This window comes from Talpa europaea (assembly GCF_964194135.1).
Source record: "Talpa europaea genome assembly, chromosome: 12".
Classification (NCBI taxonomy): Eukaryota; Metazoa; Chordata; class Mammalia; order Eulipotyphla; family Talpidae; genus Talpa; species Talpa europaea.
In genome coordinates, this window is record NC_140079.1 from 52,718,398 (window position 1) to 52,730,320 (window position 11,923).

At 41.1% G+C, this 11,923-nt stretch overlaps 1 pseudogene across 1 annotated transcript; it reads right to left on the minus strand.

Moving 5' to 3' along the window:
* Positions 1 to 1,291: 1,291 nt before the first annotated feature.
* On the minus strand, positions 1,292 to 6,729 carry LOC311181602 (lysine--tRNA ligase-like; annotated as a pseudogene). Its single transcript has 2 exons — positions 6,385 to 6,729; positions 1,292 to 2,296 (listed from the first exon to the last, which is right to left on the minus strand). The product of its transcript is annotated as a lysine--tRNA ligase-like (transcript).
* Positions 6,730 to 11,923: the final 5,194 nt, after the last annotated feature.

Below are 11,923 nucleotides of genomic sequence, written 5' to 3' on the forward strand. Positions count from 1 at the left end.
GCTTTCTGACTTCCAAAGCATGAACAAATATTTGCTTAACTTATTTATCTTAACATATTTATCTAAATCCCTTGAGAAAGCAGTCCTCTACTGCTTGTCTTTCAAATTATTCTTTTTCAGCCCAATGCCTCTGTGGGAATCTGAGAAGAAAACATAACTCATGTTAAATGATGACCTTTGATTTTAGAAATGGAACTCTTTATAGTATTCAACAGTAGCAAATTTTATAGGGTTAGTTTCAGAAGCCAACTTTTAATTCAGGCAAGAAGTACTACTTTGGTATTACCTTTCAGGGAATACGCATCCCTTTCAGGTCTGGCCGTAGAGGAAGACAGCCGCCGTGCACTGGGCCAAGGTGAAAGTGGATGGCGGCGAGGCGAAACTGAGCAAAAATGAGCTAAAGAGACACTTGAAAGCTGAGAAGAAAGTAGCAGAGAAAGAAGCCAAGCAGAAGGAGCTCAGTGAGAAGCAACTAAGTCAAGCTGCAAACGCTGCCGCCAACCACACCTCTGACGATGGAGTGGCTGCTGAGAAAGAGAGCCTGGACCCAAATCAATACTACAAGATGCATAGTCAAGAAATCCACCAACTGAAAGTCAATGGGGAAGACCCGTACCCACACAAATTCCATGTAGATATCTTGCTTACTCAGTCCCTCCAGGAATACAATCACCTGCAACCTGGAGATCACCTGACTGACATCACCTTAAAAGTGGCAGGTGGAATCCATGCCTAAAGAGCTTCTGGAGGAAAGCTCATCTTCTATGACCTTCGAGGAGAGGAGGTCAAGTTGCAAGTCATGGCCAATTCCAGGAATTATAAATCAGAGAAAGAATTTGTTCGTATCAATAACAAACTGCGGCAGGGAGACATAATTGGAGTTCAGGGACTCCTGGGAAAATCAAGAAGGGTGAGCTGAGCATCACTCCCTATGAGATCACGCTGCTGTCTCCTTGCTTGCATATGTTACCTTATCTTCACTTTGGCCTCAAAGACAAGGAGACACAGTATTGTCAGAGATACTTGGATCTGATCCTGAATGACGTTGTGAGGCAGAAATTTATCATCCGCTCTAAGGTCATCACATTTATAAGAAGTTTCTTGGATGAGTTGGTTTATTTGGGAACAAAGCATGAAAAGGAACCCTTTATTCCTCTTCCCTCTCTGGTGGGTGAACGGAAGTGAACCACCACAGCAAAGGGAGAGCAACTCACAAGAATCCCTTGCAGTCCTTGAGCATCCACAGAAATGCAGAGGTGCCTGAGTTTTACAACTTGCCATTGTGATTTTTCTAGTCAGACGTGCCGGCGCTGGGACTTTCAGATGACCTGGGAGCTGCTACGTTCTCCTTCTTGTCTTCTGGTTTCATGGCAGGTAACAGAAGTACTTCCTTTATGTCAGTGGAGTCTGTGAGAAATATGGTGAGGCAGTTGATGCCCATGCCCCAGCCAGCTGTGGGGGGCAGCCCGTATTCCAGGGAAGTGCAGAAAGTTTCATCTATGACCATGGCCTCATCATTGCCAGCAGCCTTGGCCTTGGCTTGTTCTTCAAAAAGCTAGCATTGCTGCACTGGGTCATTCAGCTCAGTGTAGGCATCACATATTTTCTTCTTCATGACAAACAGCTCAAACCTCTTGGTCAAACCCTCTTTAGAATGGTGCCATTTGGCCAACGGGCTCATTATCTGAGGGTGATCACAGATAAACGTAGGATTGATGCAATTCACTTCCAGGAACTCCCCGATGAGCTTATCAAGGAGTCTGGCTGTGGTGCGAGGTGGTGAGCATTCAACACCTTTCACAACACAGATATTATCAAGAATTTTTCAGAGTTTCTTCAGTTTCAAAAAGGCGTGTTTCTGGCAGTTTCACACCCAGGGCTTTCACAAGCTCTTCTACCATGCTGATTCTCCAGAAGGGTAGGGTAAAGTCAATGGCTGGGCCTTCTGGGCCATCTGGGTGGTAGGTGACCTTGTAACAACCTGTAATGTGCTTCACCATACCTGAGATCATCTTCTCTGTGATTTCCATGACATCGCGATAGTCTGCATAGGCCATGTAGAATTCACAGGTGGTGAACTCAGGATTGTGAGTCAAATCAATTCCTTCATTCTGCAACTGGCATCCAATTTCATGAACCTGGTCGATGCCACAACCACCAGCATCTCATGGTAGAGCTCTAGGGCAATTCTCATGTACAAATTCATATCCAGCTCATTGTGGTTGGTGATGAAAGGCTTGGCCACAGCTGTCAGTGAAATTACACATGCAAGTCTCTGCACACCAGTGCGAATACCCTTAAAGTCATACGTGACACAAAGGAGTTGGCATCAAGTACACCTAATTTAAGGTAGCTTATGACACCTTGCCTAGCCACACCCCCACGGGATATAGCAGTGATAAGAATTAAACATGAACAAAAGTTTGACTAAGTTATACTGACACAGGGCTGGTAAATTTTGTGCCAGCCACTTCAGTCATACGATTAACCCAAGTTAATACACATATGGCGTAAAGAGTATTAAAGACTATAGCAACAAAATAAAAGCCAAGACTTAACTAAGATGTAAAAAACTACAGTTAAAGTAAAAACAAACTATGAAAGTGGCTTTAATACATTCTGATTACACTATAGCTAAGACCCAAACTGGTATTAGATACCCCACTATGCTTAGCCCTAAACCAAGACAATCCAGTTAACAAGATTGTTCGCCAGAGAACTACTAGCAAGAGCTTAAAACTCAAAGGACTTGGCAATGCTTTATATTCCTCTAGAGGACCCTGTTCTGTAATCGATAAACCCCTATAAACCTCACCAACCTTTGTTAATTCAGCCTATATACCGCCATCTTCAGCAAACCCTTAAAAGGAACCATAGTAAGCATAAGTATATACATAAAATATTAGGTCAAGGTGTAGTTAATGAGTTGGGAAGAAATGGGCTACATTTTCTATTTCTAGAACACATATAAATGAAAACCTTTATGAAATGAAAGGTTAAAGGAGGATTTAGTAGTAAATTAAGAATAGAGCGCTTAATTGAATCAGGCCATGAAGCACGCACACACCACCCATCACCCTCCTCAAGTACCAATGCCAACTATTTATAAATAATTCCCAGGTAATAAGTACAGGAGGAGACAATTTGTAACAAGGTAAGCATACTGGAAAGTGTGCTTGGATTAACCAAAGTGTAGCTTAAACAAAAGCACCTGGCTTACACCCAGAAGATTTCATTAAAATGACCACTTTGAACTAAAGCTAGCCCAACTAATAAATTACAATACAACACACAAACATAAAACAAAACATTTATAAAAATTAAAATATAAGAGACTGAAGTATTTTTTTTTAATTTTTAATTTTTTTTATTTTTTTTAAATAATAAATTTTAGTTTTATATTCCCCATACAATTGCAAACCCCCCATTCTGACCCCAATCCCTCCCCTCCTGCCCCCCACCCCCAAAAAAGTGTCTCTGGTTCATAGTTTTTTGTTGATTTTGATTTTCATTTTCTTATAGTTATTTATTTTCCTGGTCCCTTATTTAAGTTTTCTAGATTCCTGCTATGAGTGAGACCATCCGGTATTTTTCTTTTTCTTTCTGGCTTATTTCGCTGAGCATGATCCCTTCCAGTGCCATCCATGTTGCTGCAAATTGCATGTGTTTATCTTTTTTGAATGCTGAGTAATATTCCATGGTGTATATGTACCGCATCTTCTTGATCCAGTCATCTATTTCTGGGCATTTGGGTTGTTTCCAAAGCTTAGCTATTGTAAACAGTGCTGCTATAAACATAGGGGTGCAGGTGTTCTTTGGAATTGATGTTTCTGTGTCCTTTGGGTAAATACCTAGGAGTGGAATTGCTGGATCATATGGAAGCTCTATGTTTAGTAGGTCCAGAAATCTCCACACAGCTCTCCATAGTGGTTGGACCAGTTTGCACTCCCACCAACAGTGCAGAAGAGTTCCTTTTTCTCCACACCCTCGCCAACATTTGTTGTTGCTAGTTTTTTTAATATGTGCCATTCTCACTGGTGTAAGATGGTATCTCATGGTAGTTTTGATTTGCATTTCCATGATGACAAGTGATGTTGAACATTTTTTCATATGCCTGTTGGCCATTTGCATTTCCTCTTCAGAGAAGTTTCTTTTTAGCTCTTCTGCCCATTTTTGGACTGGATTATTTTCTTTGTTGTTGTGGAGTCTCATCAGCTCTTTGCAGATTTTTGTGATCAGTCCTTTATCATTAGTGTTGTGTGCAAAAATGTTCTCCCAGTTGGTGGGGTTTCTCTTTGTTTTTGTTATTGTCTCTTTTGCTGTGCAGAAGCTCTTTAATTTGATGTAGTCCCAGCTGTTTATCTTTGCCTTCACTATCACTGCTTTGGGTGATGTGTCTGTAATGATGTCTTTGATATGCAGATCACGTAGTGTTTCACCTATATTTCCTTCTATGTATTTTATGGTTTCAGGTCTTATGTCTAGTTCTTTAATCCATTTTGAGTTGATTTTTGTGTATAGTGTGAGGTAGTGGTCAAGCTTCATTCTTTTGCATGTAGCAACCCAGTTTTCCCAGCACCATTTATTGAACAAACTTTCTTTGCTCCATTGCATAGTCTTTGCTCCTTTGTCAAAGTATTTTTAAGGTGCTGTAGAAAAAGTACCGCAAGGGAACGAGTGAAAGAAAAATTGAAAGTAATGAATAGCAAAGCTTACCCCTTTTACCTTTTGCATAATGAGTTAACTAGAAAACCTTAGCAAAGAGAACTTAAGTTAAGTACCCCAAAACAAGACAAACTACCTGTGAGCAGTATATCAGAGTGAACTCCTGTATGTGGCAAAATAGTGAGAAGACTCTCAGGTAGAGGTGAAAAGCTTATAGAGCCTGGTGATAGCTGGTTGTCCAGAAAAGAATATAAGTTCAACTTTAATCTATACCAAAAAAAATCTTAAAATTTTTAATGTAAGATTAAATGTTAGCCTAAAGAGGTACAACCCTTTAGACATAGGATACAACCTTCAATGGAGAGTAAGTATAAAAAAATCATCATAGTTGGCCAAAAAGCAGCTATCAATTAAGAAAGTGTTCAAGCTCAACAATATAACTAAATACCAACAATATAACTAAATACCAAACTTCAACTGGACCAATCTGTATCAAAATAGAAAAAATACTGTTAATATGAGTAACAAGAATTATTTCTCCCTGCACAAACCTATATCAGATCGGATGCCCCACTGATAGTTAGCAAACTAATAATAATAACCTAAATATAAAACACTTATTACACAAATTGTTAGTCCAACACATGTTTGCTACAACCAAAGGAAAGATTAAAAGAAGTAAAAGGAACTCGGCAAACACAAACCTGGCCTGTTTACCAAAAACATCACCTCTGGCATTAATAGTATCAGAAGCACTGCCTGCCCAGTGACATAAGTTAAACGGCCGCGGTATCCTGACCATGCACAGGTAGCATAATCATTTGTTCTTTAATTAAGAACTTGTATGAATGGCCACGCGAGGGTTTAACTGTCACTTACTTCCAATCAGTGAAATTGATCTTCCCATGAAGAGGCAGGAATAATAAAATAAGATGAGAAGACCCTATGGAGCTTTAATTAACTCAAGAAAGCAACATTATAATCCGATAGGCAACAACACAACTATAACTGAGTTAACAATTTCGGTTGGGGTGACCTTGGAACATAAAACAACCTCTGAGAGATTTAAGACCGACAAGTCAAAACCTGTAAAAAATCATAATTGATCCAATAAATTTTGATCAACGGAATAAGTTACCCTAGGGATAACAGCGCAATCATATTTAAGAGTCCATATTTAAGGGACCATAGGGTTTACGACCTCGATGTTGGATCAGGACATCCCAATGGTGCAAGCACTATTAATGGTCCGTTTCTTCAACGATTGAAGTCCTGCGTGATCTGAGTTCAGACCAGAGTAATCCAGGTCACTTTCTATCTATTACATACTTCTCCCAGTATGAAAGGACAAGAGAAATAAGGCCAACCCTACATGAGAGCCTTAAAATTAATAGATGATTTCATCTTAATCTAGTAATTTATAACAAATTGCCCAAGAAAAGGGCTTCATTAGGGTGGCAAAGCCCAGTAATTGTGTAAAACTTAAAACTTTATATTCAGAGGTTCAATTCCTCTCCCTAACAATATGTACATAATTAATCTCCTAACACTAATTGTAGCAATCCTACTTGCTGTAGCATTCCTTACGCTAATCTAATGAAAAGTGCTAGGATACATACAACTACGAAAAGGCCCTAATATTGTAGGACCATACGGATTACTACAACCAATCGCTGACACTGTAAAACTATTCACTAAAGAACCATTATGACCACTAACCTCATCAATCTCCATGTTTATTATCACCCCAATCCTAGCCCTAACGTTAGCACTAACCATATGAATTCCACTACCAATACCATACCACATGAACTTAGCAATACTGTTTATATTAGCAGTATCAAGCCTAGCCATGTACTCCATTCTACGATCAGGTTGAACCTCCAACTCAAAATACGCATTAATCGGCGCCCTACGAGCAGTAGCACAAACCATTTCAAACGAAGTAACACTAGTTATAATTCTATTATCAGTTCTACTAGTAAGCGGATCCTTTTCACTATCAAACCTGATGATCACCCAAGAATACACCTGACTCCTATTCTCATCATGACCACAAGCCATAATGTGGTTTATTTCAACTCTAGCAGAAACAAACCAGGCTCCATTCAACCTAACAGAAGGGTGTAGGGGCAGGAAGAGCACAGTGCAGGTTTTCTAATCCAGCAGACTGGGTAAAGGAGGAGTCAGAGTCCTGGAGCCCTCAGTGGCTTTTGCAGCCTTTTATTGGGGTTTACCAGGTACACAGCAGCCAGGAGTACTGGGGGGCTGGGAGGCTGGCAGGCCTCCCAGCCCCCAGCAAGTCTTCACTCTATCTGGGCTCTCCTGCGTTCTCTCTCTCTCTCTGTAGGGTAAGGTAAAAAATCAGGCTTTTCTGCCCTCCCACCATCAGGATAGATGAAGGAACCCTGTGATCCTGAATGTATGCCTGATGGCGGGCACCTGAAGTGGGTACACCTGCACTAAGACTGTGCTTTTTAAGGGCGGTGTCACGGAGACGCCAGCAGCAGCAGCAGAAGTCGAAAGAGAAGCCGGAGAGAAGCCGAGAGAGAAGCAAAGCAGAAGCAGAGAAGGCCAGAGAGCCCAGAGAGAGTGAGGATTTGCTGGGGGGCTGGGAAGACTGCCAGCCTCCCGGCCCCCCAGCACACCTGCCTGCCATATGCCTGGTGAGCCCCAATAAAAGACCTGCAAAAACCCACTAGGACTCTGACTTCTCCATTACCTGTTCTGCATGGGATCCCAGAAAACCTACACTGTGCCCATTCCTAACCTCTACTCACTCTCTCTCTCTCTCTCTTCTACCTACCTCTCAATTTTTTTCTACCTTTTACCTACCCTACAAAGGGGAATCAGAATTAGTGTCAGGATTCAACGTGGAATATGCAGCAGGCCCATTTGCTTTATTTTTCCTAGCAGAATACGCAAACATCATCATAATAAATGTCCTAACCACAATCTTATTTCTAGGATCATTTCACAATCCATATTTACCAGAACTATACTCAATCAACTTCATAATCAAAGCACTAATCCTAACCATCTCGTTCCTGTCAGTACGAGCCTCATACCCACGATTCTGATATGACCAACTAATACACCTGGCATGAAAAAAACTTCTTACCACTAACACTAGCACTGTGCATATGACACGTCTCCCTGCTAGTATTCTATCAGGAATCCCACCACAAACACAAGAAATGTGATAAAAGAGTTACTTTGATAGAGTGTAGGGTAAGGAAAAATGTCAGGCTTTTCTGCCCTCCCGCCATCAGGATAGATGACGAACCCTGCGGTCCTGAATGCATGCCTGATGGCGGGCACCTGGAGTAGGGTGTGGGCATAGGTAGATGGATTCACCTGGGCTTTTAAGGGCGGCGTCATGGGGACACCAGAAGAAGCCGAAAGAGAAGCCGAGAGAGAAGCAAAGGAGCAGAAGCAGAGATCACTGGAGAGCCGAGATAGAGTGAGGACTTGCTGGGGTCTGGGAGGCCTGCCAGCCTCCCGGCCCCCCAGCACCCCTACCTGCTGTGTACCAGGTAAATCCCAACAAAAGACCTGCAAAAGCCACTGAGGACTCTGACTCCTCCTTTACCCGGTCTGCTGGATCAGGAAACCTGCACTGTGTCATTCCTTCCCCTACATAGAGTAAATCATAGAGGTTCAAGCCCTCTTATTTCTAGAATTACAGGACTTGAATCTGCTCCTAAGAATTCAAAAATCTTCGTGCTACCACATTACACCATATTCTATAGTAAGGTCAGCTTAATAAGCTATCAGGCCCACACCCCAAAAATGTTGGTTTATATCCTTCCCGTACTAATAAATCCACTAGTATTTTCCTTAATCTCATTTACCGTAGCACTAGGTACAACAATTGTACTAATAGTTCACATTGCTTAATCTGAATTGGATTTGAAATGAACATACTAGCAATTATCCCAATCCTAATTAAAAAATTTAACCCACTCTCAATAGAAGCAGTCACAAAATACTTAACACAAGTCACAGCCTCAATGCTACTAATACTAGCCATCATCATTAATCTGACATACTCAGGTCAATGAACTGCAATAAAAATAACAAACCATATCGCTTCCATAACAATAACAATCACCTCAATCATAAAACTAGGTATAGCCCCATTTCATTTCTGAGTACCTGAAGTAACACAAGGCATACTCCTACTATCAGGAATAATTTTACTTACATGACAAAAAAATCTCCCCACTATCCGTACTAATACAGACCGCCTACTCAACACAAATCTTATATTAACAACAGCAATATTATCCATTGCTGTGGGAGGATGAAGAGGATTGAACCAAACACAACTAAAGAAAATCATAGCATATTCATCTATCTCACACATAGGCTGAATAGCCGCTATCATAACCTACAACACCACAATAACCCTAAATCTAATAATCTACATTATACTAACACTCACAATATTTATACTACTACACATCAATTCATCCACAACTACCCTTTCAATATCCCATTTATGAAACAAAATGCCCTTAATATTAACATTAATTCTACTATCAATACTATCACTAGGTGGACTATCACCCCTATCCAGATTTATACCAAAATGAATAATCATCAATGAACTTACCAAAAACAACAGCATCATCCTACCAACAATCATAGCAATCCTAGCACTACTAAACTTATACTTCTACATACGACTAACATATTTAACATCTCTTACAATATTTCTACCAACAAACAACATAAAAATGACATGACAATTCGAAAACATAAAAAAGACACCACTACTCCCACCACTAGTAATCTTATCAACTATACTGCTTCCACTGACACCAATACTGCTAGCACTAGAATAGGAGTTTAGGTTAAATCAGACCAAGGGCCTTCAAAGCCCTAATTTACTTAACTCCTGAGAACTAAGGATTGCAAGACTCTATCCTACATCAATTGAATGCAAATCAATCACTTTAATTAAGCTAAATCCTTACTAGATTGGAGGGCTTTGATCCCATGAAATTTTAGTTAACAGCTAAATACCCTAAACAGCTGGCTTCAATCTACTTCTCCCGCCTCAAGAGAAAAATAGGGAAGCAGGAGAAGCCCCGGCAGAATTGAAGCTGCTTCTTTGAATTTGCAATTCAATGTGAAATTTCACCACAAGTCTTGGTAAAAAGAGGGCTTAAACCGTTGTCTTTTGATTTACAGTCTAATGCTTACTCAGCCATTTTACCTATGTTCATCAACTGTTGACTATTTTCAACAAACCACAAAGACATCGGCACACCGTACTTATTATTCAGTGCCTGGGCTGGGGTAGCTGGCACAGCCCTGAATCTATTATTTCATGCTGAATTAGGACAACCAGGTACTCTCTTAGGAGACAACCAAATCTATAATGTAATTGTGACAGCCCACGCTTTCATAATAATCTTCTTCATGGTTATGCCAATCTTACTGGGTGGGTTCGGCAACTGACTAGTCCCACTAATAATTGGAGCACCTGATATTGTTAGGGGGAAAAGGCGGTCCCAAAGCAAATTCCATGTAGGTTTTGTGGACTCCACCCCCACCCCAGGTCAAAGCCAAAGACACTGGGAACTCCAAATCCCATCACCACCAAAGGGAAGGTGGCTGGGACCTGAGGGTGGGGTTAAGCAGCCAGGTGGATACAAAAGGCAGACACGTGGGCTTTGGGGGGGGCTCTCCATTTTTGGGCTCTCGGCCAGCGCGGAGCGTCCGGCCAGCTCTGGGAGTGATTTTGGGTTTCCAGGTCGTCGGATCGGGTAGGACGCATTAAAGACTTTATTTCCCTATTTTCTCCCTGAGTTATACATTTTCCTTATTTCCTTTCCTCTTGTAAATAAACCTTTTATTAACCCTTTTGTGTGTGTCTGTAGTAGAGTATTCATAAGTCCCTTTAAAGCGCACGGGTGAGGACCCACAACCAGAAACCCGTTTAATATCGGGGTTGCTCTATAACAATATGACATTCCTGCGAATAAATAACATAAGCTTCTGACCTCTACCACCATCATTCCTACTATTATTAGCATCTTCTACAGTAGAGACAGGGGCTGGCACAGGATAGACCGTATACCCTCCATTAGCCAGAAATTTAGCCCATGCCGGAGCTTCTGTAGACCTAGCTATTTTCTCTTTACACTTAGCAGGTGTTTCATCTATTTTAGGGGCAATTAACTTCATTACAACTATTATCAACATGAAACCCCGAGCAATGTCCCAATACTGCAGGGGGCCTTGCTGCCCCAGCCAGGTAAGACGCTGGCAAGCAGTTAAGGAAAGGGCCTCACACCGTGGGGCTGAAGATTCCTTGTGCCTCACACCGTGGGGATGAAGATTAATCTATAACCTATATATATCCCTTTGTTTTTTGTTCTTGGTCATATAAGAAAAAACCTCTCAGAAAATACATTGGGCAATAAAGTATATGTATAAGAATATTATAAGCACATGGCACGGAGAATTACCTGCTTAAAAATTAAACACTGTAAATTTGGCCTGCCTGACAATGGGAATGAGTTTGTTACACATGAACATGACTGACAAGCAATCCAGGACAATTATAGTAAGTCCTTCTTTTGCTTTTTTTACAAGTTTCTTAGGAAAGTTTTTAAATGAAGTTAATTGTGTTAAGAAGTTTCTAGGTAGGGGCCTCCCCTGGGGGCGCAGCAGTTGAGTGCTGGGCTATAATTATTGCTAATCAACAACTATAATTATTGCTATTCCTACTGGAGTAAAAGTATTTAGCTGACTAGCAACCCTGCATGGAGGTAACATCAAATGATCACCAGCTATACTACGAGCCCTTGGCTTTATTTTCCTATTTACAGTAGGAGGCTTAACAGGAATTGTCTTAGCTAATTCCTCACTAGACATTGTGCTACACGACACATATTATGTAGTAGCTCACTTCCACTATGTTCTGTCAATAGGAGCAGTATTTGCCATCATTGCAGGCTTTGTGCACTGATTCCCACTATTTACAGCTACACATTAAGTCAAACCTGAGCAAAAATCCACTTTGCCATTAAATTTGTAGGAGAAAACATAACATTCTTTCCTCAACATTTCCTAGGTCTGTCAGGTATACCTTGACACTGAGACACAGGGCAAGCTAGGAATTAGGCAGTTTCAGGGACACTGCAGGAGGGGACCTCGGAGAGTTGAGGAAGGCTTCAGAGATAAGGGCAGCAAGAGGAGTGTAACTAATTCCATCTGGAAATACAAACATCCCAGGACCAAG